Source organism: Ciconia boyciana, chromosome 1 (genome assembly GCF_034638445.1).
Source record: "Ciconia boyciana chromosome 1, ASM3463844v1, whole genome shotgun sequence".
Taxonomy (NCBI): domain Eukaryota; kingdom Metazoa; phylum Chordata; class Aves; order Ciconiiformes; family Ciconiidae; genus Ciconia; species Ciconia boyciana.
In genome coordinates, this window is record NC_132934.1 from 143366518 (window position 1) to 143394162 (window position 27645).

Sequence of the window (27645 nt, forward strand, 5' to 3'; positions counted from 1 at the left end):
CCTCTGTCCTCTGATCTGAAAGACAAGTATCAAAAGCGCTGATGGATGATTAGGTCAGACACCTCCTTTGCCCCTCCTTTTCCTTAACTCGCTTGCTGAGCTTATTCCATGTTTTCAAATTCGTATAGATAAAATTGAAGAACAAAAGTGCAGCTGGGGTTTGCGCAAGTGGCAATTTGAAGAGTACCTTCATTCTCTAAACAGCTTGACTTTTTTCGTCAGGGAAGCATATCTGTCAAACCACATGTTCCTCCTCACTGAGCTCCAATAACAGGTGGCTGAAATCTGAAAAGGGCTGATACTCAAGAACATGCACTATTTAGCAAAGTTACATTCACAACAATACAGCAATGCAATTGTATCCACTTTCTACTCTTCCTGGACAGCAGAATTAAGTAAATTACCCAAACTTGGACAGTGAATCAGTGCTACAGGCAGGAGTGGCACTGAACTTCCCTGAGTCTCAACCCCCCGGTAACCGCAGGGCCATATAACTTGCTCTCGTGGTCTGTTAGTAACGCCATGAGCCGCTCTGGCAGACAATGACATCAAGAATAAATCCAGCTGGCATCAACCATAGCCTTAGCTAGGTACGGGATGAAATTCAGCCTGGGAAAAAGAGCAAACATGGTCCCTGTGGACAGGCCGCCCTAGTTCCTGCACCACCACATGAACCATCTTCCCTCTTTTCCTGGGAGGGGTGTCAGGTTTGAATCAGGAGAAGCGCAAGGGCAGCCCTGGCAGTAAATGTGTGCGGCAATAGCACAAACAGCACCCCAAATGTAATTGCCTGTGCCATAAGCCAAGTGCCGTAAGCAAGATGCCTGGGGGGCCTCTGAGTAAACCCAAAGGCAAACAGAATTGGCCATCCTCTTTTGTCATCTCCCACGGAAAGGTAGGAGGGCTTGTGTCCTCAGCTTCAAGAGAGTCTGGGAAAGTAGAGCTACCTGATTTTCCGTCCCCATTTGAGGCTTTGATTTGATAAAGATCCATTCTTACAGCCTTGAGTTGTTTTAGTTGTGTTTTCTTGCCTTTTTTTTCCCACACACTAACCTGGAAAGTGGAACTCCAGTACCCCAGGAGGGTATTACTGACATGATGCAGCATGACAACATGTAACTCCTGTCTCCTTCCTGCATTTCTGCTCTTGAGTATTCTGTAAAGAACATCTTTTTTTCCAAAACTGTGTTGTGCCGAGGGCCCATTTAATCTGTTCTTTATTGTGTCCAATGAGTTCCCCCCCCCCCCTCAAATGACCATTACTCAATACCTCTCCTTGCTGTGAATCTTTCCAAACTGTAAAGTTTTACACCCCCTTTACAGCCCCTTAGATCCCCTGCATCTTCTGAATAATGCAGGTGGACTATGAACTCTTATATTTTGAGTTTTCTCATGACTTTGGGTCATCCAAATAGCTGACCGGAGGGAGGTCCGTTAATTAACATCACTGATAACTCTGAGCTTGTTTTCTGGCTCCGTCTTTTGAGACGGAGATTTGTTTTGTTTGCGTGATTGCCGCATGTTCATGTCTGCCCAGGCTTTTATGCTGTGCCCAGCATCGTGAAACGTGAGATGACTGATAAATCTCTTCTACTTCACAGAACAGATACTGCCTCGGCAGCAGCACATTTTGGTCTTAAAAGCAGTATTTGAGGCCTGACATGCAATGTATGGATTTGTTGAATCTAATTAGTGCCACTTGCATCAGTGTTTTTATGATACAGACATACATCCACTCAGAAAATCACTAAAGCTACAGAGTGAGCTGCCACGCAGTCGTTCCATCAACTCGTGGTCACTTCTGGCTTGGAAATGATTTGAAAGATGCTATAGAGGTGGAAGGCTCTGAAACATATCAGTTCTTTAAACAACGTATTTTCCCATGACTCTGCTCGTAGTCAAGAACTCTTTTATTATTTTAGACTCCAATTTTCACTAATTTCATTGTACTTTCTTGTAATTAGGTAAAATTCTGGTTTTGTTGAAGTCAGTAATAAAACTTCTACAGCAAAAAATACTGAATATATGTATTTTTAAGACAATAGAGGGAGAGTTGGGCTAAATTAATATGCATTGAGCACCATGCAGCAATGCCAGACAAATTGCCATACTCAAGCTAGCTTGTTGACAGTTGCCTTTAGTATTTCTAACATGTGTGGCCCTCTTTAGTGCAGATACATTCCAGGAACAGTTGGCCATGTGCATTCACTGGGCATCTTAGACATGGTTCTGACACTTGTTCTCCAGGGAATTGTTCTGTGACTCTCAAAATCATTCTAATAAACCAAAATATATCTCCTTACATTTTTTTTGCATCTGAAATTCCTGTGAAACCATTGAAAACCAGACATGCAATGAAAGATCATGTTTAGAATGATCAGTCTGTGTTTGACTTTCTGGACTGGAATCACCTCCAGCTAACACCAGCGTCAATCACAAGCCTTTCACTGACACCCCTGAAGTTAAATGCAAAAGCAACTGCCCTAAAAAAGAAAGGGATTAGGGTGGCTGGATGTTTTCATTGGTAAAGGAATTAAAAAATGTTATTTATTTCAACCTGAACTCATCAGACTTCTGCCTCATCTGCCCCTGTCTTCACTGCAAGAGGGAAATACGTTGAGTTTGCATTGCTGCCAGTCTCAGGTTTACGGTGAGAGCGGATTAATAGATACGACTTCTCCAAGCAGCCAACTCTGTTGGCACAAGCCTTGCCCACCACCACAGACCACTGCTTGTTCCCTTCTCAAACACCGCAGCCCACTCCCAGGGACTCGATGGCTTCGGATCCCTCCCAGACCAGGGATGTGCCATGAGTTGGCAGGATTTATCCCCATTAGCAGAATCTGTGGTGACATAAACTGGCCAAGCCTGGGAATATAAAACCGACCCTGCCTTTCAATAGGTTCTAGCTGGTCTGAATAAACACCCTGGCAGGAGGACTGGACAGCCCAGAGGGAGCAGTGATAATTTCATATTGGCTAAGGTTGCCTGTGAACTTCACAAGAAACAGCCCGGTCTCCTTGTGCCATCTATGTCGCATAAGCATTCGGTACATTAGCATGGAGTTTAATTTGGGCATTTAAAGCTGCCTGCATTAGCTTGTGATTGTGGGTCTTTTCACCCATCTTTTCTGCGTGTTCTTCCGTGCAAACGTATACTTGCTGCAACACATTTTCAAAGGGAATTGAGAAAGGGAAAACTAAAAGCTACATGTATTAGTATTCCTGTTTAATTTAATATCAGCTTACAAGGTGGAACTTAAAATGATTTTTCTGTCGCTGTTATCTCTCTTCACTTGGCAAAGATTGATTTCCTTCTTCCCCACTACTTAGTAATAAGACATCTGAAAACTAAGATGGTTTTTATGTTTACTTCCTTGTTTAAATCAGCTTTCTCAACTAAGGACAGCTTTGGCAATATATTTGCTTTTTAACTTGTGATTTCTGTGTTGGCTCAGACTCTGCCAGTGACAGAACATCAAACACGGAGAGGCTATATATTTTTAATTACTCAGGGATGCCCTTGTGCATAAGTACATGCAAATTAAACAAGCAGAATTCAAAACCTGTTCAGAACAGATTGCACACGTTACACAATCAGTCACATTTTGGGCTCAGAAACGATGGTGCACTATTTTGCTTCTCATGCTGACAAGTACGGAGGTATCAGACATCACTCGGTACAGCGTCATGCCATTGCTACTGCTGTGTCTGACACTGCTAGCTTTGGTACCACTTTCTTGAGAGCTGACAAGCCAAGGAACATGGATGGCAATGCACGAATGCTCGAGTGTGAGAATCAGCTGAACAACTAGCCTACGTGGAATTACACCTTCCTACAAAGGAAACACTAATGTCCAGCAAGAGGATTAGAAAAAATATGATGGTTTTGACATCTCAAAGAATCTGACATAAGCACCTAGCCGCCTGCCTCCAGAATATAGCTCTCCTTTGAAATGGGGAGGATAAACCAACGAGCAAAGTTGTTGTTTGGAGTCCAAGCTGCATTTTATGAACTTGATGCTTGTACCTCGGTAGCATTACAGCTCCAGCCAAGATGTGAAAATCTCGCAGTGTAAGGTGGTCACACCAAAAGGAAAAGAAAGGAAATACAGTCATCTGCATATTGCAGATGAGGAACTAAAACACTAGAGACAGAGGCAGAGGCAGCACGGTGGGTATCCCTAAGGAGCTGACCATTCCTCCTGCACAAAAAAGCTGAGGTTTTTCAGAAAGTCAAGTCATGTGTCCTGCAACACATTCTCTTGGGATATTATCTCATACCCTTTAGATATTTCACTGTGTCAGAAGTCTCCTTATTTAACAGCCTAGTGTTTCTCTTTCATATTTTCTTTCCATTGCCCTTTCTTAAATACCCATGCTCAGCATTAATAAGATTTTTTCCTCTAGGGTGTTTATGGCTGCAATACCTATATAGCATTATCTTACCTTCTTCCTCTCCAACTTGATTATCCATCGTTTATCCAGTTTATATATATTGAAGTTTTAATCTTTCCTTCTCCCTCTTGATAAAGTTGCTCTTGTCCTTCTCGGGGGGATGATATCTCAAGGTTTCTTTCAGCCCTATCTTACACAGTTCCACGACTTTCTTCAGTGTTTCTGTATTTTTGATATGGTTGCACCCAGAACTGAAATCCAATTAGCCCCTTCTGTGAAGATGCACCTGGCTCCGTCCCCACTAGAGATCCAAGGTGACAACTCCTCGCATTGCACCAGAAGCGGTTCAGGCCGTACAAGAGGCCTGTGTCCCACCGAGCGTGCTCTTGCCGGCCATCTGCATGGGTGACCTGAGGCAAGGGTGCCCGCATCTCCGGTTGCCTCCCAGCACAGGGCTGGTCTTGGGGCACCTCGTTCCTTGCCAGGGAGCCTGGTCCTGGCCTGCTGTGTGAGGCCGGCAGGCAGACGTCTGGACACACTTCAGGCGGTGAGTGCCAAGGCAGGCGTGCGCGGGACGTGACACTCGCTGCGTGGACACCTCTAGCACTACAGAAGTCTGGGGGGAGTTGCAAGCTGCACCGGAGCTGCTGTTAGGGGGTGAGTACGCAAGCGACGGTCTTTCATGTGATGTCCATCTTCCCGTCCTGTTTTTGCGCTATCTGTCCTGTGGTGCCTTTGGTGCATATACTAAAGGCCACAGAGCCACTGGGGGGTTCTGGGCAGGTTGTGACCCGGCCCGACCTGCCAGAATAAAGAAAGCCTTTTAATTTCGGGGGGGGGGGGGGGGTGACCTTTCCGCCTAGGAAACGGGGACAAGCCTCAGCCGTCCTCCTCGGCACCCGGGCTCCAGTGGGCAGTGAGGACGGCGGGACAGGGTGGACGGGGAAAGGAGATCCCGGTCCTTCGCACCACCCCGCAGTCACAACCACAGCACGCACCCGGGCGGCGGCGCGGCGGCGGCGGGGGGCGGGCGGGAGCGCAGGAGGCGGCGGCGGCGGCGGCGGAGGAGGAGGAGGGAGGTGGGAGCGGCGGCGAAGAGAGGGAAAACCTCGGCTGGGCGGAACACTCCGGCCGGCGCGGTCCCAGTCTGCGGCGGCCGCGCTGCCCGCGGCTCCCCCTGCCCCCGCACGGTCCCCCCGGGGCCGGGGGCGGCGGCGCCCGCCGCGTCCCACCCGCAACTTTCCCTCCCCCGTGGATGGCTTTCGTCGGAGACCTGCAGGGCAGCCGGGCGCTTGACACCTGTCCCCCATGGGCCGCCCCCGCGCCTAAGTTTGCCGGCGCCCGGCCCCTCCCCGCCGCCGCCGCCGCCGCCGCCGCCGCAGGGCGGGCTTGAAGCCGCGGCGGGGGCCGCGGTGCCCATGGCCGGGCGCCCCGCGGCGCCGCGGTGTCCGTGCGCGCCGCCCCGTCCCGCCCGCCGGGGAGCCGCCGCGCCCGCCGGAGCGCCGCAGCGGGGGCGCTGAGGGAGGCAGCCCCCGGCACACCGCCACCGGCTCGGCGCCAGCCGCCGGTGCCCGCCGGGTCGCTGGCGGCGGCGGCGGCGGGGGCGGCGGCGGGGCCGCGGGATCCGTCCGCGCTCGCTGCCCCCGTGTAGTTCCCGAGTCGTCTGTCCTCGGCGGCGGCCCGCGGGTGACATGCAGTCCCTCATCTCTCCGGTGACCAAGGCTATCCTGGTGGCTTTGTTCATCTTCGCCATCCTGCTGATCCTCTACGTGATTCTGTGGTACATCTGCCGCGATGTGGATTGCGACCATGGGATCTGAGCGGCGCCGCGGGGCCAGGGCTTAGGAGCCGGGATTCACCCCGCGGGGCCGGGAGCGGCAGCGGCAGCGGGAGCCCCGCCGGGCGGCAGCCGCCGCCACCGCGGCCGGAGCAGGGGAAGGGGAAGGAAAAAAAAGAGGAAAAAAAGAAGAAAAAAAAAAAAAGAAAAGAAGAGAGGGAAGAGCCGAGCCGAAAGAGCCCGGAGGACAACTGCAATCAAGAAACCAACCTGAGCTTGACCTTCAGAGACCAGGGTGACCCGGTGAGTCTCCGCTCTCCGCGGCGCGGGGGATGCGCGGGTGCGGCGGAGCTGCCTCCCTCCCTCCGTCCGTCCCTCCCGCCCCGCTCCGCTCCGCTCCCCTCGCACGCACACACACACACCCGCCCGCACACGCACACACACCCGCACACGGATGTGGCACAGGCGCCCCGAGCCGCGCACACACCGCACGCCCAGCCCGGCAGATGTGCGTGCCCAAGTGCCTGCTGCGCGCATGCATGCGTGTCCCCAGGGGACAAGCAGGAGCCGTCCTGCTGGCCGGGGTACATCGTGCCTGTCCCCGTGCCCGTGTCCCCCCGCTTCGCGTTTGTCGAGGTGTCAGCCCGCAAGAGGCAGCGCGCCCCGCGGGAGGCGCTGGGGCCGGGGCCGGGGCCGGGGCCGGGCGCGGGTGCGGGTGCGGGAGGGGCGGCGGGCGGCCGCCGCGCTGCCTTTGCGGCCCCACATTGGTATGCAGGCGGTGGCTGCGCCGCCAGGCAGAGCGGAAAGGTGAGCCCAGGGGATGGGGGAAGGCAACGCCTGCTCAGTCCGGGGGCAAATGGGGGAAGTAACGGAAAATGAAGGGGAAGATGTCGGGTATGCGGCGGGCACCAGCAGGCAGACTTCGGGGAGGGGATGCGAAGCGGGATGAGTTTCTCCTTCCCAGGGGCAGGTTGGTGGAAGGAGGTGGGGGAGATGGCAGGAAAACGTGCATGGGAAGTTCTGGATGGCAGCGGTCCTTGTCTGGTCTCACCGACGCTGCATTTCCTACACGCTACTCCCCGCAAAAGGGTTAACGCTCCGGGGTTAAACACATGCCCAAGCCTGGCAATGTCAGAAAATGTTGATAACAAAGTACGCGACTGATGAACGTGTACGTGCCGAGCGCGCTGGGACGCTACAGGGGACGTATCCTGCCCAGCCGTTTTCCCACCTGAAAGAATTTGTCGTTGGCTATTTCTGCTCGTATCGTTTGGTTGTATTGAACACCGTGCGCTAAAGCGGAGAGACAGCAACACATTGTGTTTGAAGTGAAAAAGACCCACTGAAAGAAAAATGGTCCTAAATGCTTGGGCTGTAAATGTTCCTGTCCTTGACAGACAAGCTGTCAGGAATCGGAGCAAACTCTAGCTGCGTGGGTTACCCCAGGGGGGGATGTATTCGGGTGTACGCAGTGGGGAATAAGAGGAAAATCAAATTTGGGTTTAAAGGGGGGGAACGGGGACCTAGCCAAGCGTAAAGTGTAATCTTGTGATTCAGGATGATTTGACATTGAGCGCTGGTGACCGAAAGCTCACCTTTGCAACAGGGGTCTGCATCTGGAAGGAAACTGTTCGGAAGTCAATTCTCTTGCCATTTTGGTTTGTGCTTCTGTTCAGATGGTATTTCGAAGGGCTTTTGACCCGACTAGTTGATCAAACATGACATTACCGTTAACGCACCCTCCTAATGTGATTATAGCAGCAGTGACATCAGTGTTTCCTTGCCCTGCAACTACAGTAGCAATGCATTTGTTTACTTCCCCCGTGCACCCTCTGAAATGTCTGTTACTCAACAGCTCTGAACAGCAAGGGAAGAAGGGAGGAGGAGGGGGCAGCTCTGAAAGGCATTTAAAAATGGCCATGGCTCTGTTTTCCTTACGCGTTTAATTATGTAGAAATAAAATAACCTCCAGGTTGTCTTCTTTAATTTTTTTTGCCGTTTCTCCAGGCAGCACACTTGTTTTTACCTAAGCGGCAAAAGCCTCTTCACACTTTGACGTGTCAGGTTGTGTCACATGTTCCTTCCGAATTAACAGCGGTGCGCACCTTCTGCCCCTCTCCCAGCTGGCAGGAGCTAGCGGGTGATACGGTTATAGAGGCTTTGCCATTTCGTCTTAATTATTTTGCAGTAAACCAGTATTTCAAACTGTTAGTTATAGAACTGGATGGAACGTGGCAAATTAAAATGGTTTTCAAGAAACTTTACATATTGACAGATATGTATGCCTGTGATTAAATGCCTGAAGTGTTGATATGACCAAACGTATTTTATAGTACTCATCATAACTAACGTTAATCGGCTTAATATTTGCAGAAAGGGTGAAACAGTCCATTCAGTTATTGTCTGACCATTAGTGTTTCCAGCTGGCTCATTATTATTTTAAACATATAGTTTCTGGGAGACAAGGTATGGAAAATATTTTTTTTTCCTAACAGCTTTTATTCTAAATAAGGTAAATATATATGTGTTTGTATATAACTATGTATATATGCATTTGTATAAACACTTATGGGTATTTTCCAGCCTAGCACAACTGAAAAATAAGCGGAGCAATGATTAGCAATATCATATTTGATTTATAGTTGAAGTCACAGATTCGCTAGCTTTGGATCGATACTATGTGTGTTCATTATTGTGTATTAACAAACGCAAAACCCTAAAGATATGAAACCCACCTTTCCTATTGCTGCGACGCCTGATATAAGAGGATGAAATCCTGGCCTTGCTGAGGTCAGTGTGGAATTTTGCAGTTGGTTTCGACGGAGTCAGAAAGATATTGACAGATTTGCATGTGAATTTAAAACAGCAGGATGTTACTGAAGTTGAGAGAACTATTAAAACAGTAAACAAGGGCAAATCGGTTACAGTGGAGTGCCTACAAACCTTTTTTTTAATATTTATTTACTTGCTCAGAAGTTTGGTGATGATTTTATTTCTATTTAGTGTTATTAGGTGCTCCTGCCCCCACTCAACAATTTTCACCAGCTTGCTCTCTCTTCATATATGGTAGTGTTTCAGAGGTGATATCTGAAATATCTGCGACTGCGATACAGAGTACAATAGCATCAGGTAGATACAGATCACCTGTAAGTATTTTTTGCCATAAGATGGGTTATAACATCGTGAGTAGTACCTTTGTTCAAGGCAAAGACCACTTGTTATCATGTTCCTACCTGAGCCAAGAGAAATCTTTACCGTATTGCAAAAATTGATAATGCCATAGGCTGAAAGTGTGTTATTAATCCAACAGCAATTTAATAGGCTATTCAAGCATTTTGTGAAAGGATATTTCAAAGCTTTGTGTTTTTGTGTGAAAAAGACTGTGAAGAAGTTACCACTGCTTCATCAGCAGAAGTGTAATGATTTTTATGGATTTATTCCTACTGCGAGGCATGGTCCCAGAAACCCTGTCACATCTGACTTAAACATGCAGTATGTTTCTGGATAAGTCATTCTTTACTCAATCCCTATTCAGGCAAATTCCCTGAAGGTTTATTAAATATTTTCTGGAAGTGGCACCTAAGCGTAACTGGGCAATGAACATCACAGCTTTGCTTGTTTTCTAGTTCCTTCCTCATAAAATGGATTAATAAGAGTCAGTGGCTTCATGGTATGCCTCCTGTGCATCTCACACCATTTCCCTAAAACAACAGGCTTAAAATGAGCATTGAAGATCATTCCAGCGTAGGAGGGTCTCCGCAGAGACGAAAGGTTAGCCAAGGTCCAAGGATGGCCTGTGCCGCATCCTCGAGATGTCCTTGTGTCAGACGAGTGCTCAGCTGTACTTTTTCCCCTCCAGGTGAGTGTAAAGTGGAGTAACCTTCAGGCTGCTGTCAGGCAGGACACGTAGATCTGCCCTACACGGCTCCAGCCCCATTTAGTGGAGGGCTCGATGTAGGAGTGATTTTCTACTGTCTGTTTTACGCAAGAGGTCAGGCATGACGATTCCGTAGTCGTTCCTCGTGGCCTTAAAATCTGTGACCCTTCGATTATTGGTAATGTGGCAAGCACCCAGTATGATTTGTATGTTTATAAACAGCTTGGAGGTGGGATTGCGGGGATTAAGTGTATGATTTATGCCATGATTATAACACTTGAAACTGGCAGGGCCCTTTAAATGACAAATTTGAGGGCAGTGTTAGGGAACACAGTGTCACTGTAACAACTGTATTAAACCTGCAGCATGAGCAGGCCATCTCTTTTCTTCTTTCTTTGCTAGAATAATGATCTTGCGTGGGTAATGTTAATACGAACATTGTATTATGGTGCTGTTGTAATGGAGTTCTAAAGAACAGGAGTGTCTGCCCTTCACCCAAAGGGCAGGCTCTGCGCACACATCGGGTACGTACGTACCATTCGGCACTCGCCTGGCGTGCTCCCTCCCCTGCTCCGGCAGGGCTTCATGGCTGGAACTGGACATTAAAATGTATGGAAAAGTTCTGCTGCCATTTCTCAACAGATGACTTTTTCCCTAGTTTTTCTTTGATGCGTGAGTGTTTTCTCCTTTTTCTCCTAAGTGGTAATCCTCTGAACTGTGACTATTTAGTACATAACGCGGTTTGTAGACAAACTGCACGAATTGATTTTCCTGAAGTGGGCTGACAAAATGATGAGTGTATTGGAAAGCAGCACACACTGGCTTATTTGTTTTTCTACATTAAGCTAGGTTTTTCTAGTAAATATCCTTTAAAAAAGCCTTTTTTTTTATTTTAGCGTGCTGCTTTTAATATGCATAGCTAATATGGTTCATATAGTTGTACAGCAGCATCTGCTCTCATTAGAGGCACTCCGATAGCTTTCAAAATTTTACCCAAATGAGAAAATTTGAGCTTCAGCTTGGAGGGGCTCATAACACTGGCTGCTGCTGAGAATTACGTCCTTATTTTGAATGTTTTGATGTACCACTTTGGAATCCTTAAGATTCTTGCTGGCTTTTTCACGAGTCCTCATTAAATTAAATCAAATCATATGTAAAAGATACCAATAAGGTGACATTCAGAGTGTCTTTGTAGAACATATTATGAATTAGATTACGGTTGAGAACAAGATGTGGAAACAAATTGATTGTGACTGATTAAGAAAGAGAAAGGAATGGGAAAAGAAGGAAGAACGTTACATCAAGATGGAAGAAGAGAGACTTCAGAGTATTCAAATTTTAAAAAGTACAGCTAATGTGGAGTAAAATGCTAAGCTCACAGGACAAAAATTGCCACTTTCCTTTACAGAAAGTGTATATACATATATATACACACATATACATGTGTGTGTGTATATGTCCACATACATATGTACAATCTATGTGATCGAATTAGAAATCTGCATCTCTAGAATGAGCTGAGACTCTTTACATGGATGATTTTATTCCTTCATCCTTGAAACCTGGCTCTATTATTGCCCAATATGCATTTACTTTAAAACAAGATAGTGTTGCAGATGATTCCTTGAGGACTTTGTGATCAAACACGAGTGATATTGTACACTGAAATTATAAATGAATCATTCTTATAAAGAAAATGCTAACACTCTATTCACTTTGAAAAAAAAATGAGTTCAGGTTTTAAGGGCTACATTAATAAATAGATTTTATGTCTCGTTTTTTCCACTGACCTCAAAGAGACAAAGCCCTCATGTACTAGGGAAGAAGCCTATTAGGTAATTAACCTATTATGACCAAGAAATATATGTGAGGAAAAGCATCTCAGAGAGAAGATAGCAGAATTGTAGTATTTTGGCTAAAACAGTAATAGCCAACACCTTCTTACAAAAGTACAAATCTTTCATGTAATAAATCTTTTGTACTTGTGTCTTGAAGCGCAAAGGAGGAAAGAAAGCCCCTGAAGTTATGCGTGCTAAAACTTACGCACAGTGAAACCTGCTACATGATTATGATGCTTTTTGGGTATTATGGTGTTTTATATAAAGCCTGCCTGAGAGAACGTTTGGGTTTGCGTGGAACAGGGGAATGTATATACCAAGGGCTGGGGAAAAAAAAAAGCCTTTTGTATAAATAGTCTCTTCCATATTTATTGCATATTGGCGTAAACCTGGAGACATGAAGAAAATTTTATTTGCTATTCAGTATCCATTTCAGTGGTGAGTTGCATGTGCTGTGAACCCTATTAAATGAATACTCAACAAACTGATCATGATACCTACAGCAAAAATTGAACAAGGTCTTCATTAAGTTGTGGTCTTCATCCAAAATATATATGACATAGTTACCTAACTTGCAGGACACGTTTCTTATATAGCTCTTTCAATTAATGTACTTCTGAACATACTATCGTCACTGCCCTTGTGAGATATGTATATATAAATGGGCTTAAAACTAAGTTTACAATCATCTCCATCCTAATGACTTGTTTTTATTTTCTGCTGTAAGACCATTCTGACACGCTTAATAGGGACTATAACTAAGTGGGAGTTCAATGAAGTCTTGGTATCGGTGAAGGTAAAAGGAAGACACTGTGAGCATACAGAAAGACACTCATTAGTATATGTTTCTAGTGACTGACATAGCATAATCGAACTGTAACGTGAGTTAAGAGCTAAGGGATATGCATTTATTCATTGATGCAATGAAGCAGAGAGAGGGCACATTACTGCACCTATCAACCTCTGCCCTCAGGCCACTGTAGCCTGAGTATTCACCTCAGTTGGAGGATTCTGGCACAAAAGAGCGTAGGATTTGCAGGAAGCTGAGCACTGCCAATCTGTGAAGTGAGACGAAGTTAAACCTTTCTGATGCATCTTTACAAGGACATATCAGAGTATTCCCTGTAAATTCCTATTAACCTCTGCTAGGGAACAAACATGTGACCTCAGGAAGCAAGTAGCAATAATGACGATAACAATTAATGATACCAAAATCCGGATAGAAATTTTCTTCCAAGGCTCTTAGGGTACTGCCTGGAGCATTCTAGATTTGCCATCCACATTATATGTGTGGAGAAAGAAAGCTATGGGGGGATCCGGTGACTTGTTAAAGCCACCTAGCAGTTCAGTGACAACATATAGGATAGTCTCCAACACTTGCTTTTCCTCTGTCTCTCAACCTGTAGAAGGTGCCAGAGTGTACTGTTCTCATGTTTGCAGGTGATGCCAAACTGGGGGCACTAGCCAGTAGACCCAAGGGCAGAGCTGTCATTCAGGGAGACCTAGGCAGGCTGGGAGAATGGGCCAACAGGAAACTCATGAAACTCAGCAAAGTGAAATGTCAGGTCCTGCACCATGGTGGGAAGAGCCTCTGCCACACCACCAGCTGGGGATGGATGGGCTGGGGAGCAGCTCTGTGGAAGAAGCCCTGGGGTGGTGATGGGCGGTGAGCTGAATGTGAGCCAGCTGTGTGCCCTGGAGGCAAAGGTGACCAACAGCCTCCGGGGCTGGATGAACAGAAACATAGCCCACAGATTGAGGGAAGGGATTATCCCCCTCTACACGGCACTTGTTAGACCACCTCTAGATACTATGTTCGGTTTTGGCACCATGTCCAGCACAGGACAGACGTGGACAAACTGGAGGGGGCTCAGTAGAGGGAGCAGTAGGGGCTGGAGCACTTGCCCTGTGAAGAGCGGCTGAGGAAGCTGGGCTGGGTCAGCCTGGAGAAGGGATGGCTTTTGGGGGCACCTAATAGTACCACTGCCTGCCGTGCCTAGAAGAGGTCACCAACGAGATGGAGCTGAGCTCTTAACAGTGGTGCATTGGGAGAGGATAAGAGACAATGGTCATAAATTGAAGCAAGGGAGGTTTGGACTGGATGTGAGGAAAACCTTTTTTCCTATGAGTACAGTCAGGCAGATTGCCCAGAGAAGTTGTGTAGTCTCCATCCTTGGATGTTTTCAAGACCCCTTGAGCAACGTGGTCCGACCTCAAAGCTGGCCCTGCTCTGAGCAGTAGATTGGACTACAGACCTCCTGAGGTCCCTTCCAACTTGAATTATTCTAGGATCGTATGATCCTATGAACCATGTACTCTTGAGAGTCTTCTACTGGAATGAGCACTGGCTTGCTTGTTGTAATGCACTCTCTCCCTCAACTCTTAATGTGTGCTAGCCAGGTAAACCAAAAAGATGGAGGTGCAGAACTGGGACTGAGTCAGAGTGGGGGGGTCTGTTCTCAGTAGCCCTGGCCATCCTTACATTTTATACCTACAGCTCCTACACAACACTTGTGGGTATGGCGTGGTCTGGAGCTGAAGTGGTACGTGGCAGTGCATCACTAGAGCAGAATGACAGCTGTGCTGGTATGTGCGTGGAGAATGAAGCCATCAAAGATAATAGTAGCCTGAAGGTTGAAGACAAAAATCGTAATGTACTTATAGCCTGTTTAATTCTTACACCTCTGTGGGGACTCTAGCACATTTCTAGGAACTGGAAATTAATTCAGTTACATCTCTCTGACTATAATATAATCATGCTGGGCATACTCTTGTGCAGTATAATGTTTTCCATAATCTTGTCCAATTTTTATCTTACTTTGTGTTTGTCTTCAGCTGTACAAAGCCTGTTACACTCACTATAATGTCCATACAGGTAGTTGGTATAGTAGGATTTTCAGGTACCGCCTGGCTTGAATGTGAACTGCTTTGAAGAGAAAAACAATCCCATGGGAACTGCACGCTTCAGCATCAAACCTGTCATCTCATGCCTAGGCTACTCACAGTTTATATTTAGGTGGAGAACAGAATACTAACTGGAGAAAAAGGCACTTAATGCAAAAGGCCATTGTGCTTTTTTTTTCCCAGGTAGAAAAAGCCTTCTCCTCAGTGCTTGGAGTTGTGCCACGACACCTGCCTGCCGTACGGGATGGTGGGCAGGCGCTGGTGAGAGCAGGGAAGTTTCATAAGGTGATAGTGGACCCGCTTTATTCTGACATTTCAGTGTACACCCAAGTTTATTCCAAAATTACAAGCCTAAGCTATCAAGCGTATTTATTTTCAGTGTAAATCCAAAATAAATGAGAGTTGCAGTGCATCTGTTGTCAGGGGTTCAAACTTTGATTCTCTCACGTTAGTACACAGACTCACTGCCTCCCCTCCTTATTAAACTCATGGAAAGCCACATTTGTATACCTCAGTTGATTTTTTTATTTGAAGATATGTCAAATCATGATGAAAAACACTTTGAGCCTAGGAAAAAACCCCAGACACTTACATATTTGAATGTATAAACTGCTATTTTGGAGATTTCTGAGGTGACTTTAATTTTTTCTCTCATGTGGGCTTACAAGCCTGGAGAGATTTTAAATTAAAGGTGGAAGAGAAGAGAAAACATGCTTTTTAGGTGAGTTTATGAAAGATCTCTTAGTTCTGAAGCTAAATTATGTATGAAGCAGCAAGATCCTGTATTGTGTATCAAATTCACATGACAATTCCCTTTTTAAAATTGTACAGCGTACTCAGGTGAATTAACTGGATATAGATAGTTTATCTAATGTATTTATTCCAGAACTTCTATGAACCTACTTCCTTTAGGAATTAAATATTTGACCGTTCCTGTCCCAAGACATTGACACCAAATCCATTTAACTGTGTTGGAGGTGCTGCGGATTCCAGGGATAAACATGTGACAGTATTATGAACCAGTATTACTGTTTTGATCAGCCAAGGGTTTCTTCTCTTACTTCTGGCTTTACTAATAAGGTCAGCTGGAAGGTAGAGCACAACCGAGGAGGTGGGAACAGGCTTGGAAGACACTGTAGCTGCTATTGTGAGTCATTCTCTTTTAATCACGTAGGCAAAATCCTATGGGCATGTGGGATGATACATAAAGGAAGGCAAAATTTTGCTTGCTGTGGAGGAGCTGTTCATTTGTTACAAACATTCAGCTGACTTCAGTGGAGCGGTGCCAATTTCTGTTAGCAAAGGCTTTGGTTCTGAGGATACATATATGCATTAATAAATGGATCAGGCTGCCCAGGGAACTGGTTGAGTCCTCATCCCTGGAGGTATTTAAAAGCCATGTAGATGTGGTGCTAAGGGACATGGTTTAGTGGTGGACTTGGCAATGCTGGGTTAATGGTTGGACTCAATGATCTTGAATGTCTTTTCCAACCTAAATGATTCTATGATTCTGTTCTATGATTCTATAAATGGTTTAATTCCTTCTTCAGGCTGCAGACAGTAGCAGCCAAGTAAGTGATGTAGCTAGGATGACATCCAGCCACCTTTGTCACTCTTCAGCCCATGTAGCCAAGTACTCTTTTTTTTTTTTAAGTGATTTGGCAACGACTGATGAGGTACACAGACCTTAAAACTAATGTTTATTAATAACGTGTAATGTGTGTTCTATATAAAATGTTGCTAAATTAAAAGGCAGACTGCCACTCATGAGAAAAAATATGCTCATGGTATATGGTTGAAATATATAGCTATGCAATGCGTGCCTTTGGTTCAGCAGATTTCATTAAAAAAAGTGAAAGAATCAGCACTCCAAAGAACCTCTGTACATACCAAAAAGGAGTCATTCCTGGATAAGCTTGTGGGTATGCTACTGCTATTTTTATGAATGTCAACTAGGCAAACTAAACTTATTCTACACAGTTCGGTCCTCTAGATGATTAGAGAAATCAAGTGGTTCTTGTGATAACTGTAAAAATAACTAAAAGCCTCTTGAGATTCAGCAAGGAGAGGGCTAACTGAAAGACAGCATCCTGGGTGGGGTGTACTGGTGGTAGCTTCGCTTCGGGAGGTGAGAAAAGTTTTGCAGGACACCTCAATAATAGCTGGAACAAGAAATTAGTGGATAGTATAGCATGAATGGATGTATGGATGGCAGGCAAATCCTTTGGGAACTTGCAAACCACAGGTAAGTCTGGGAATGCCAGGCCCTTGTGATGCATTTCTCACATGGAGACACTTTGCAGACAGAAGAGTCTACCCTGACAGGGGCTATCCAGTGTCTGGCGAGGAGATGAAGTGTAGAGCTAGACCGTGACTTCAGGACATGCTGTATTGTGGCAGTCACTCTTTGGTGCAGGCTTGAAGAGAAGCTCAGACGCACACTACTAAATTTATAGTGATGTGCCTTAACAACCCGATGTGACCCAGTGTGGGCATGTATCAATGTGTTTAATGAATATTTTATTAAATAACATCTTCAGCTATGTAGTAAGATGTATTTCCTAATTTGCCATTTTTAAGATATCTGTTAGTTGACTAAAGCCTGTGAATAACCTGTGTCTTACATTCCTGTGATGCCTGCACTGGTACTGTAACTTCATTTCTCTTTGCGCTACAGTTTTATGAGTAGAACAGATGCTTGAACTGTGAAGTCCGTTTACTTTTCTCTTAATATTTTCATTGTATTAATGTTGCAAGAGTGTAGACGTTGCTCTCATAATCAGCTGGATGGTGTCTACCGCTTGATTTCAGTTCTGACATGGTATCTTCACACTTTTTTATCCTAACATACAGCCCTACAGCCACCTACCAGCCTCATCCTCCTCCCACCAGAGCTGTTCTGCTGGAAACCTGTGCTGGATTTCCCTTTCAACAAGTAGGCAGTGTTTTTGTGCTGTGACAGAGGACAGGCTGAAAAATGCTAAATTATCATCACCTTTGAGCATAATGAGAGGAGAATAAGCTCTTTCAATGTAGAAAGGGACTACATTTTTCCATCTCTTGCTGTAATAGTAGCAGATGGCACTTGTCGCCCAGAATACTTTGTCCTTTGAATAATGGCCCTTGCTGAGGAAGGCTTGATTTTGGTTTTCCATGTGTAAAAAGTTTATTTTTTTAATTTAAAAGCACAAGCAAACCTTATTCTTTACCTGCATTTTGCTGGTTTTTTACCAATTATAATGGTTCAATTTCTTAAAACATTCTCTGTAATATCTATTACATTACTGTTTGCACCAACAGGATTTGTAATTGTGAGTTTGAAGAGATGTTATGTATATGCACATATGTAGATACATTTATTACTGATGACGCTTGAAATAAAAATGATCACTTCTCATTTGTCTATTTCCGCCTTGATTTCCTTGTTTTGCTTAGTTTTGGGTCACAGTTTATTACATGGACTGGGTCCGTGCCCCAGAAATGAGGGGTGAGACCGCTTGGTTTGCAAAAGCAGCTCCTGGAATTCCAGACAATCTGAAGTTTATATGGCTTTCCATTACATTTATGCTAACTTCCAGCAAGGACAGGAGTGAGAATGGAAATAGACTCTGTCACAAATTAAAGGCGCTTCTGAGTTAACTTTCTGGATGGACTTTATCTCTGGTCAAGACGGTGGCCCGTCCATGCCTGTCTCCTTTCCTACTCAACACCTTTGGGTAGGGGATTCTCTGTTTCAAGAGCATCCTCAGCTTCGGCATGTGGTGGTAGAATGCCCTTTACTGGAGCTGAAGTGCAGTGGGGACCCTGTGGTCTTACAGCTGACAACGCTCAGATTTGGAAAGTCTCTTAATTTTCACCTGACCTGGACACATTCAGCTCTTACTTTTTTTGGATAGTGATATGTATATATAAGTTTATATAAATTTTACAACTTAATAGAAAATGTAAATGATAAAATCCTTAGGTATAGTTTTTTATAAAAAATCAATCTAAATACATATCTCTACAGAAACCTAAATCAGGAAATGAGGAACTATTTAAGGAAAGGAGAAAGGAAGAGATAATTAATTTTAGATTGCTTATTAGGTACATCACTGAAATACTACATTGCTTTATTATTTAGTTAAGGACAAAATGAGGAAATAAAAGTAAAGAATAAACAATATTTCTTCCATTAAGAAAGCTGCTGTTCTCTGTCTCAGAGCGTTAATCAAAACACAAAAGTATTTCTATAAACATCTCATGAAAAATAGTAGCATCCGTGGGTTTAGCACTATTGCAAGGTTTTTCTATTTCTGTTTGAGGACGGTTGTGCCTTTTTACACAGAGCAAGACCTACTGGAAAGGGCCTAGTCAATTTGTAGAGAAAAGTATTGATTTTCCCATAAGTTTAAGTGCACTGGTGTGGAAAGGATGGTCTTACACTTCTAAGGCATTTTTCAAATGTAAACAGCGGTGGGCTTTGACCAGCCTGTGTGTTTGCTCAGGACCTGGAACCCTGGAGACACAAGAGTGTAGTAATAGGAATAACAGCACTGTAAAAATAGAACAAAAAACTGTAATAACAGCAATAATATCTAGCCTCTATACTGTAAATATAAAACCTACATAGCACCGTGATGTCCAGACACTTTACAGAAAAGATAGGTGTTAGCCCCCCAGCTTTGAAGGAGAGGAAACCGAAGCCGAGGAGGCTGGGGGGACTCCCTGAATTCACCACCAGGAGCATGGAAGAACCAGGCTTATAAACCGACTCCGCGCATCCCAGTCCAGTGAGCTACCCTTGAAACTGCTCTGGAATAAGATAATGATGTTGGTGATTACTGTGTTTTGATCTGAGAATGTAGTGGTAACGGGTTACATATCATTACACTATCATCTTATGTAATTTTCCACACATTTATAAATAATTCAAACTTCAGGTTGGATGTGGCACATCCAAGGTATCTTGTCACATCCCCTTGTCTTTTTACATCAAAGGAGCATTGGAGACAGTACTGACATGTTATAGCCATTAAATAAAACGCAGCATTTTGAAGTGAATGACATTTGAGTACCAGACTTTGGCTTATAATGGGAAAGTAAGAGCTTTGCTAATAAATCTGGTTAGAGCACTGCCATTCCGAGGACAGTCAGAGGAGCATATTGACACTGGAAACCTTTGTCATTTTAAGACTAAAGGCTGTTGTTGACAGATGAAAGAAGGTTGTTGGGTAGAAAGGCCAGGGTTCTTCACTGTGACCATTCCTCTTAAATAACATGTCATTATTTTTAATGACATATTATCCGTGTCAACTTATGCAGAAGTGGGAACCGCTCCTTTCAGTGAAAGGGAACAGCATCCCAGACTGCAATTGAAAACGAAAGCAAACCCAAACTTCAGATTTGACTTTATTAAAATGTAAAACTAGAGATGTTTGAAGATATGTTTGACCTTCACGCTCTTTTCTTAAATATGGGAACAGCAGGTGGTGTTGCTGAATGTTTAAAGTTGCATGAACAAACACATTTAAGATGGACGTGGTACAGACAAAGCCTAGAAACACTTGGGAAGGATTCAGAAGACACAACTGCCCAATAAATTAAGAAAGCACCTGACGTAAGCAATGACTGGCTACAGCACGTTGGCAAAAACCAACACAGTTTGTTGTTAGTGACACAGGAAAGGAAACAAAGCTCATTCTGTGTGAGGACACCTAAACGACTGTTGGCCTTCTTAAACGTGGAGAGTTGTGTTATAGACAGGAATACCAGCTTCCCTGGAGTGCATGTGAAGGAGGTGGTGCAAATGAAACCAACATGGAGAATCCCGTTAGTGAGTGAAAATGCAATACCTCCTGGGACAGGAGATTTGGAAGGTAACTTGTGCAGTTTAAGGAGGTTTCAATCAATCGATTACAAGGCTCGCTAGGAGAGAAATGCCATTTTCAATGAAAGCTTAAGAGATGTTCAGTTTAAACTGTCTGGATATTATTAATACTACATGATTGCTTTTTTAGGTATTGTAATAATTTTTGCAGCAAAGAAATGTAGACAAAAGATCTGCAGGGATCATGTTTAATCTATTGAAATGTACAGTGCTCCACTGCCCTCTTTTGCCTTGTACCTGGAAGAGCAGCAGTCACAGTAACGTGCCATCACAGCAATGGGCACCTTTCTCTTCCAAGGCATGTACCTTTTGAAATGGCTTGCAGTGACAGACCACAAGTGATCCTTGGGGAATCTTCTCTTTCTTGCTACAAAAGGAAAAATACTGCAAATATGACCTCTTCTTTTACATGCTTAAGGACCAAATATTCATCCTTCACTCCTGAAGATTTTCCACTGAATTCTTAAATTATAATTAGAATTTGATCCCAGGTGGGTTTGTTCAGAAGGTATTGCTACGCAAAACATCAGATAGGGATCCTGAAGAAATGGAATTAAAAACTGTCTCAGGGCTTGCCTTCCACATGCATTCTGTTGGGAACTAGTACAGCCTGGTTAATATTGCCTCTGTAAGCTATTTTGCAAAGGAGAAAATCACCTTAATTGTTTATGACCTGTCTGTCATGCTTATCAGGAAAAAACGTGTTTAGAAAATTCTGTGCTAGCCGTTCAAAATCTTCCTGTTAGTTAACAGGGCACACTTGAATAATTATGTTTATAGTTATCTTTCTATTTGTCACAGTTGGCAGTACCCTCTAGCAGCTTGAAAATTATTTTGGTTTTCCTACCATTTTGACACTGAAATTTATGTAGAAAAAGAATAGCCTTGGGCTTATGTTGGTGTCTTGCTGTCTTGCCAAGATATTTTTTTGCTTTTGCACAAGCATCACTGACAGTGAAAACACAACTCTTGGGACAGTTTTTATCTGTTAGGGTTCCTGCAAAGTCAGTGAAGAATAATAATGCATCATGAACAAATTCATCCATCCTAAAGCAGAGTTACCTCCTGGGTAAACTTGGCTGCCTGCATTTTTACAGCGAGCACTTTCGGGTTTCATTTTTACATTTTACGGGGAAATGAGCCTTTTATGCATTATTTGTACAAAAGTATAAGTGGAAACATACAGAAACTTGTGACATCATACAAAATGTTTATGCTTATATGTTACATGTATCCTATCACACCCTTTTGTTGGACATTATTAGACTGACAATTACAAGATCTACGTTTACACCATCTAGCCAAGGTTCGCTTTTAATGTGAAGAGGTAATAATTTGAGGATGTTTAACTTTTATTTCTGTTCTTATCAATGACAACTCATTTGTTGCCATTGAAAAGATCCACTGAAATATTTTCAGTGAATATTTTCACAAGCTAGCGAGTAACAGCCATTGAGAAGTTGATACAGTAGTGTACCCATTGCTATATTAAAGTCTGGGAGCAGGGCAGTTGGATGGAAGAAATTGAGAAGACAGTTGGGGACGCAAAAGAGCATTGTATAGCTGGAGGAGAGCTGTTTCGAGGAGGCAGCAAAGCCAGGGAGATTCAGGGTAGACCATGAGAGCATACAGGAGTGCTAGGACATAAGGAAATTAATACTACTTGGCCCCTTTCTCCCCCTGCTCAGATCTACATTGGCCCAGCTCCAGTGAATTTTCAGCATATATATATATATATATATGTATGTATAAAATATATATATATCAATGTACCTACCTTCCTCCAGCAGTCTCTAAGGAGGCTGAAGAAGGAGGTCTGACTGCAGCCCAGCTGAAGCTGGGGCACTGGATATGAACAGGCACACAAAAATCTGTTTCCTACTTTCAAGCAATAATATTTAAGTCTTAATTTTATTTTATTAGTTGAAGATAGAATGCGTGAAGAACTGGAGCACCATGACACAGCACCAGTGTTGAAAACCTGTAATACTAGGACTTAGCTACCACCCCATGGGATAAATGGAAAGCATCTACATTGGTGTTTTGGTTTGGATCAAGAGCATGCTTTTGAAATGAGACTGCTGGTTGGCACCACTTCCCAGACTTTGGTTCATATCACAGAGCTCTCCCAGGGAGTGTGAGAGGGCTTCTCTGTCAACAGCACAGGATGCAGTCCAGGAGCCCTCCTGACGTGCTCCAGCTATCATTTACTAGTGATACTGGTCACACACAGCTGCCGGAAAAATACAGTTATCTTTTACAAGTTACAGAATTTTCCAAAAGCTTCAACTATAAGTGCTTCAAGCTCTATCTGTCTCTGAATTGACTCCAAAATGTTGCTTAGGACTGAATCCACAGAAGTAATTTTTCCCCTGTTTTGTAGGATTTTTGGCTGTATGAAGCAATCATTGATGGTCTCCAGAAACTTCACCTGTAAACTCTGTCATCTTATGACGCTTGGGCAGCTTGTGTACCAGCAACTGAAGCCTCTCATCGTGGATATTTTATGAGATATTTGATGTCTGTTCTTTATCTAGCAACATCCTGCACTTGATAATATTTTTCACTCTAAAAGTGTATAGCAGTAGCTGTAAAAATCTAATTTAATTAAGGTTAGTATCAGGAAAATGCTACAATTTTGTGTTCTTACAGTTTGGGAATTTGTATCATTCTAGACATAGATAATTCTGCAAGTCTCTTCTTTATGAGGCTGTAGCACTAATCTACAAAGTTGTTGGATACTTGCCATCAACTCAGATTAGTCCAATATTTCACTTTGAATTTTCCCATTATATTATACAATATTTTTCTATTTATTTCAATGATCAAATACAGTATTTCAGTGATCAAAATTTTCATCCAGTGTAGCCAAGTATTAGAGAGAAGTATCATCTGGATTGCTGTTATTCCACCAAATGATTATTTTTATTTTACAAATGCACAATATTTTGTGGGTGCAGCTGTGGAAAGATGCAGTAGTTGTGGATATCCCATTGAACTTCAAAGGAAACTGATACCAAAAAATATCAGGATACTTAAGGCATTCCAGTATATTGGATAGTAAAAGAACAGCAATAAACACCAAATTACTGAGAATTCAAATGGGATGTTTATAGGGTCTATCAAAAAGAATAAAGAAGTGAGGTAATCTTGTAATAACAGAACTGCATAACAATTGTATCAGATTATCTAATTATAAAAAAATTAAATAAAAAATACCTGCACGTGCTCTTTAGGCTCAAATAGCCTACATGTCAGAATAATGGTCTGATCCTCTACAGTGAATTTTGAAAAGTTGTAACCAGTTGGGAAATAGCTGAAGACAAATGTCTGTATAGCTAGCTGAAGAGACAATAAAACTGTAAATAGACAAGAGGGGTGTTGGGGAGAAAGGATGCAATTCTTTAAAAAATTGAAGCAAGGAATCCCACCATTACCATTCAGTAAGTTGCATGTTTAGCTATGGTTAATTACTGTTACGAATGGTAGAAAAGGATGTATTTGAATATCTGAAGTATGAGAGAATGATGACCAGCACACATATAAATTTCCAAAGATAAAATCATGTCAGATAATGTCACATTTTTCTGAGGAAATACAAAAAAAATAAAGAGTTACTAGAGATGTAGTTTGTCTAGAGTGTAATACAACATTTGATACTGTGTGTCACAAAGCACTGTGTTGAAAAAGAGAAGATTGGTTTCGGTACAGTGAACACTTGTACCTACGTTGACAAACAGCTTACTGGAGGACTGTATAAAAGGTGGCAGGTGTTAGGAATTAGACAGGAATATTTTCAGTGAGATATCTGAAGAGAAATTACAGGACATACTTTATTTAACATCTCATGGTCAGGAACATCCTTGGTCTTGTGTAGACCTGGTCTGTAGTATACTTCCCTTGGGTACAGGGTGGTAATAATAATTGGTTAAAAATTGAGAATATATTTTGCAAATTTCACTTTCCCCATTTGAAGGCAAATTTTGCTGTGCAGGCTTTAGTTTAGGTTCATCTCCAGTAATGTTCAGGGGACTCTTCCACTGGTTATATTATGTGGGATTCGTAAAGGCTGATTTTTAGGATGGCCACTCTTCCTTGGATCTTCTACTTTGAGTGGCAACAGGAGAGGTCTCCATTCAGCGTCTAATTTAATTACTTTGGGTTACCACCTAGAAAGGTCTGTCACTCTCCATCAGCTAAACAGGATGCTTGGAGATCTCACTCTTTAGGCTAATCGAAGGCATATAAACAAGTCCTAGTCCTGATGAAGTCAGTTCAAACCTCCTCAAGTTATATCTGGATGAAGTTTGAGCAGATGTGTCGCAGTACTGCACTGCTGAGGTAACTAACAGGGGCTGAGTTGTAAGAAATGGTCTGAATTTAACATCAGAGGAGGGAGTTTGCCCATTACTGTTTGGAGAAATCTGTAAGTACACCAGCTACCTCCATTAGCAACGCTGATAGGAATACGTAAGCTACCTTAAAATGTAAAGTTTATCAACTCCTGAAATTCAAGCAGAGTGGAAATAAACGTTTCCAGGCCATCGATATCTCAAGCTGGTATAGTAGACTGGACTCCAGCGGAAGTGAAAACTCTCCTCTGAAAGCACTCAGTACAGCAGTCAGAAAGCCAGGCTGTTCCCACCGTCTAGTTCAGTTACCATCCTTTGGCACCAAGGAGGAAATCCAAGGACGAGAGCTGCAACACCTGAGCTGTGACTGCACTGCGTGGCAGTTGTGCATTGCCAGCGGTTCCTTGGTGGCTGAATGAACTCCAGCCTAACCGAGTGGCTGGTACCTGCCACCGGGATGTGGCAACCACAGCATCTCCCTACAGATCGTAAGTGAGAAGAGCACAAAACTGACTTGGGGCAGAAAATGGTAATGACCTAACATCACTGTGTGACTTGGCAAACCAAAAAGATCCCCAAAGAGCTCTTTCGTTCAAAAGGCTTTAATATCAACCCCACAAAAGTCACAACCGTAAGCAATACTTCCTGATAACATAATTGTCTGGCACAGAATAAAACAAAGACCAAGGTCTCCATGGCCTGGGCATCCTACCTCAGTGTCTGGAGTCTGCAAAAGCTGCTTCTTGAAGACACTGACAGTACCGTGACGATCGCTGCACACCTGAGGATCCGGCTGTCATCAGGGTTTCTAGGCCAAGTGTATTCCATCAGATTTGCATGTGGAATAATATAAAAACTACAGAAGACTCAACAACATAAATATTAAATGCATCGTCAAGCTAATTGGCAAGAAAGTAAAAATACGCTGAACAAGTCATCTGCCTCGAAAGATACAAAGAACAGTGAGGGAGATGAGGTTTTTCAGACTGTTTCCTCTTCAAAGGACTAGGTTTAGCAACTGAAAAACCCTGGCGAGTGTCCATGAAGGGCAGTGGAACCAGTGTTGGGTGGCATAGTACGTTGTTTGAGCAGAGTGAGTAGAAGGCTGTCGGGAGCTGGCCATGAGTCTATGACAGATTCTTCCTTCGTGCCTCTTTATTTCTGAAATAAAAATACAGATAAAGGATAATTATGCTTTAACTTGTGATAGACTAAGCAAGTCAACAGCTGAGTAAGTTCTCCCTTTCTGTGATTCATATGGTTCTTTAACACACAGGGTAGCTGATCTTTCTGACCATTTTTTCCATTGAAATAAAGATTTGCTTGTTACTGATTTTATGTGACTGGTAGGATTTGTGATTTCTGATTCTAGTAACTACGGATTCAGTAATGCTAGAAGCACTATTTCTATTTTATTTAATAATCTTTAGGAAAAAAAAATTCAAATTGGTATTTTTCTGAAAAGGGAAAGAATAAAAAAGGGGTATTTTATTAAATAAATTAGAGAGAAACTTCTGTAAAAGCTTGCAATATGAACATAATGGAAGATAAACCAGAACAAAATAAACGTACCCTCTGCTAAAAGACTTAAGTGCTAAGAGATGTATGTTTTCAAAGAATCTTATAAATAGCAATTAATTTTTATAATCATATGGTTTTATCTATTTGTTTATTTCACAAATTTTAATATCAAATTTTTTTTACAACATTAATTAAAAATACATTTTTTTTCCTTACTCTCCTTTCTCCCTAGAGGAACACCAATGAATGCCAAGTTTTCTTCTGAGATGCATAAAGGTCCCATTGACTTTAGTGAGAGCTTAGTATCTACCCTTTGATGAGAGAATTTGGACCCAAGATGTGTCCAACTAAAGAAGTGTCCAAAGAAAGATTCACTTCATAAAGGAGCGTTCATGAGAGTTATCAGTGAACAGCAATGATTTTTTTTCACCCAGTCAGTACTTGGTTATTTCTGAAGCCCAGTGGTTTCACTGAATGTGTAACATTCATGAAAAAGCAACATGCTAATCAGAGTACTCTGGTTTTACGTTAGGTTTTCCTTTTTTATTACAGTGCTAGCTGACATTTTACCTGACATTTTAGAACCCGGCTAGAAATTTTTCACTTTGGATCTTTCTTCATGCTGAATGCATGTGAGTGCTCTGTGGTTTTCACCAAAAAAATGAGGTGGCATGTTGCTGCCCCTGTGACGAGGGAGACCCTGGGGCTCTCTAGAGTGTTGCTGAAGTCACCGGATCTCTGTGAAAGCCCTAGTTCCATCTTTTCAATTTTCTTTGGATCGCCTGCAAGTTTCTGAAAGCTACGATAACCCAATTGTGTGAGCAACCTCGGCGTCTATGGGTCCCATCAAAGAACTAGATCTAGTAAAGAGAAGAAACCCCAACAAATAAAAATGAGACAGCGATACAAAGATATAATTAAAATGGCTTGAATGACTAGCCTCTGTGCTGGTGAAAACACATGGATAATTTAAAAGGGAAATTGCTGTAAGTACTGTCACAGTGATGACAACTGTCATGATTGTGTTTAATTAGATTCTGTTGTTCTTACAACCCTCAACTTGGACTTTCTAATTACATCTGATTACATTAGCCTCCCCATACTTTTAGG

The 27645-nt window shown here is 43.3% G+C and overlaps 1 long non-coding RNA gene across 1 annotated transcript; it reads left to right on the forward strand.

The window, feature by feature from the left end:
• The first annotated feature begins 6393 nt into the window (after window positions 1-6393).
• Window positions 6394-18041, forward strand: LOC140646122 (uncharacterized). The gene is made up of 3 exons (XR_012040341.1): window positions 6394-6477; window positions 9888-10033; window positions 17647-18041. It is a non-coding gene; the product is annotated as an uncharacterized lncRNA (long non-coding RNA).
• Window positions 18042-27645: the final 9604 nt, after the last annotated feature.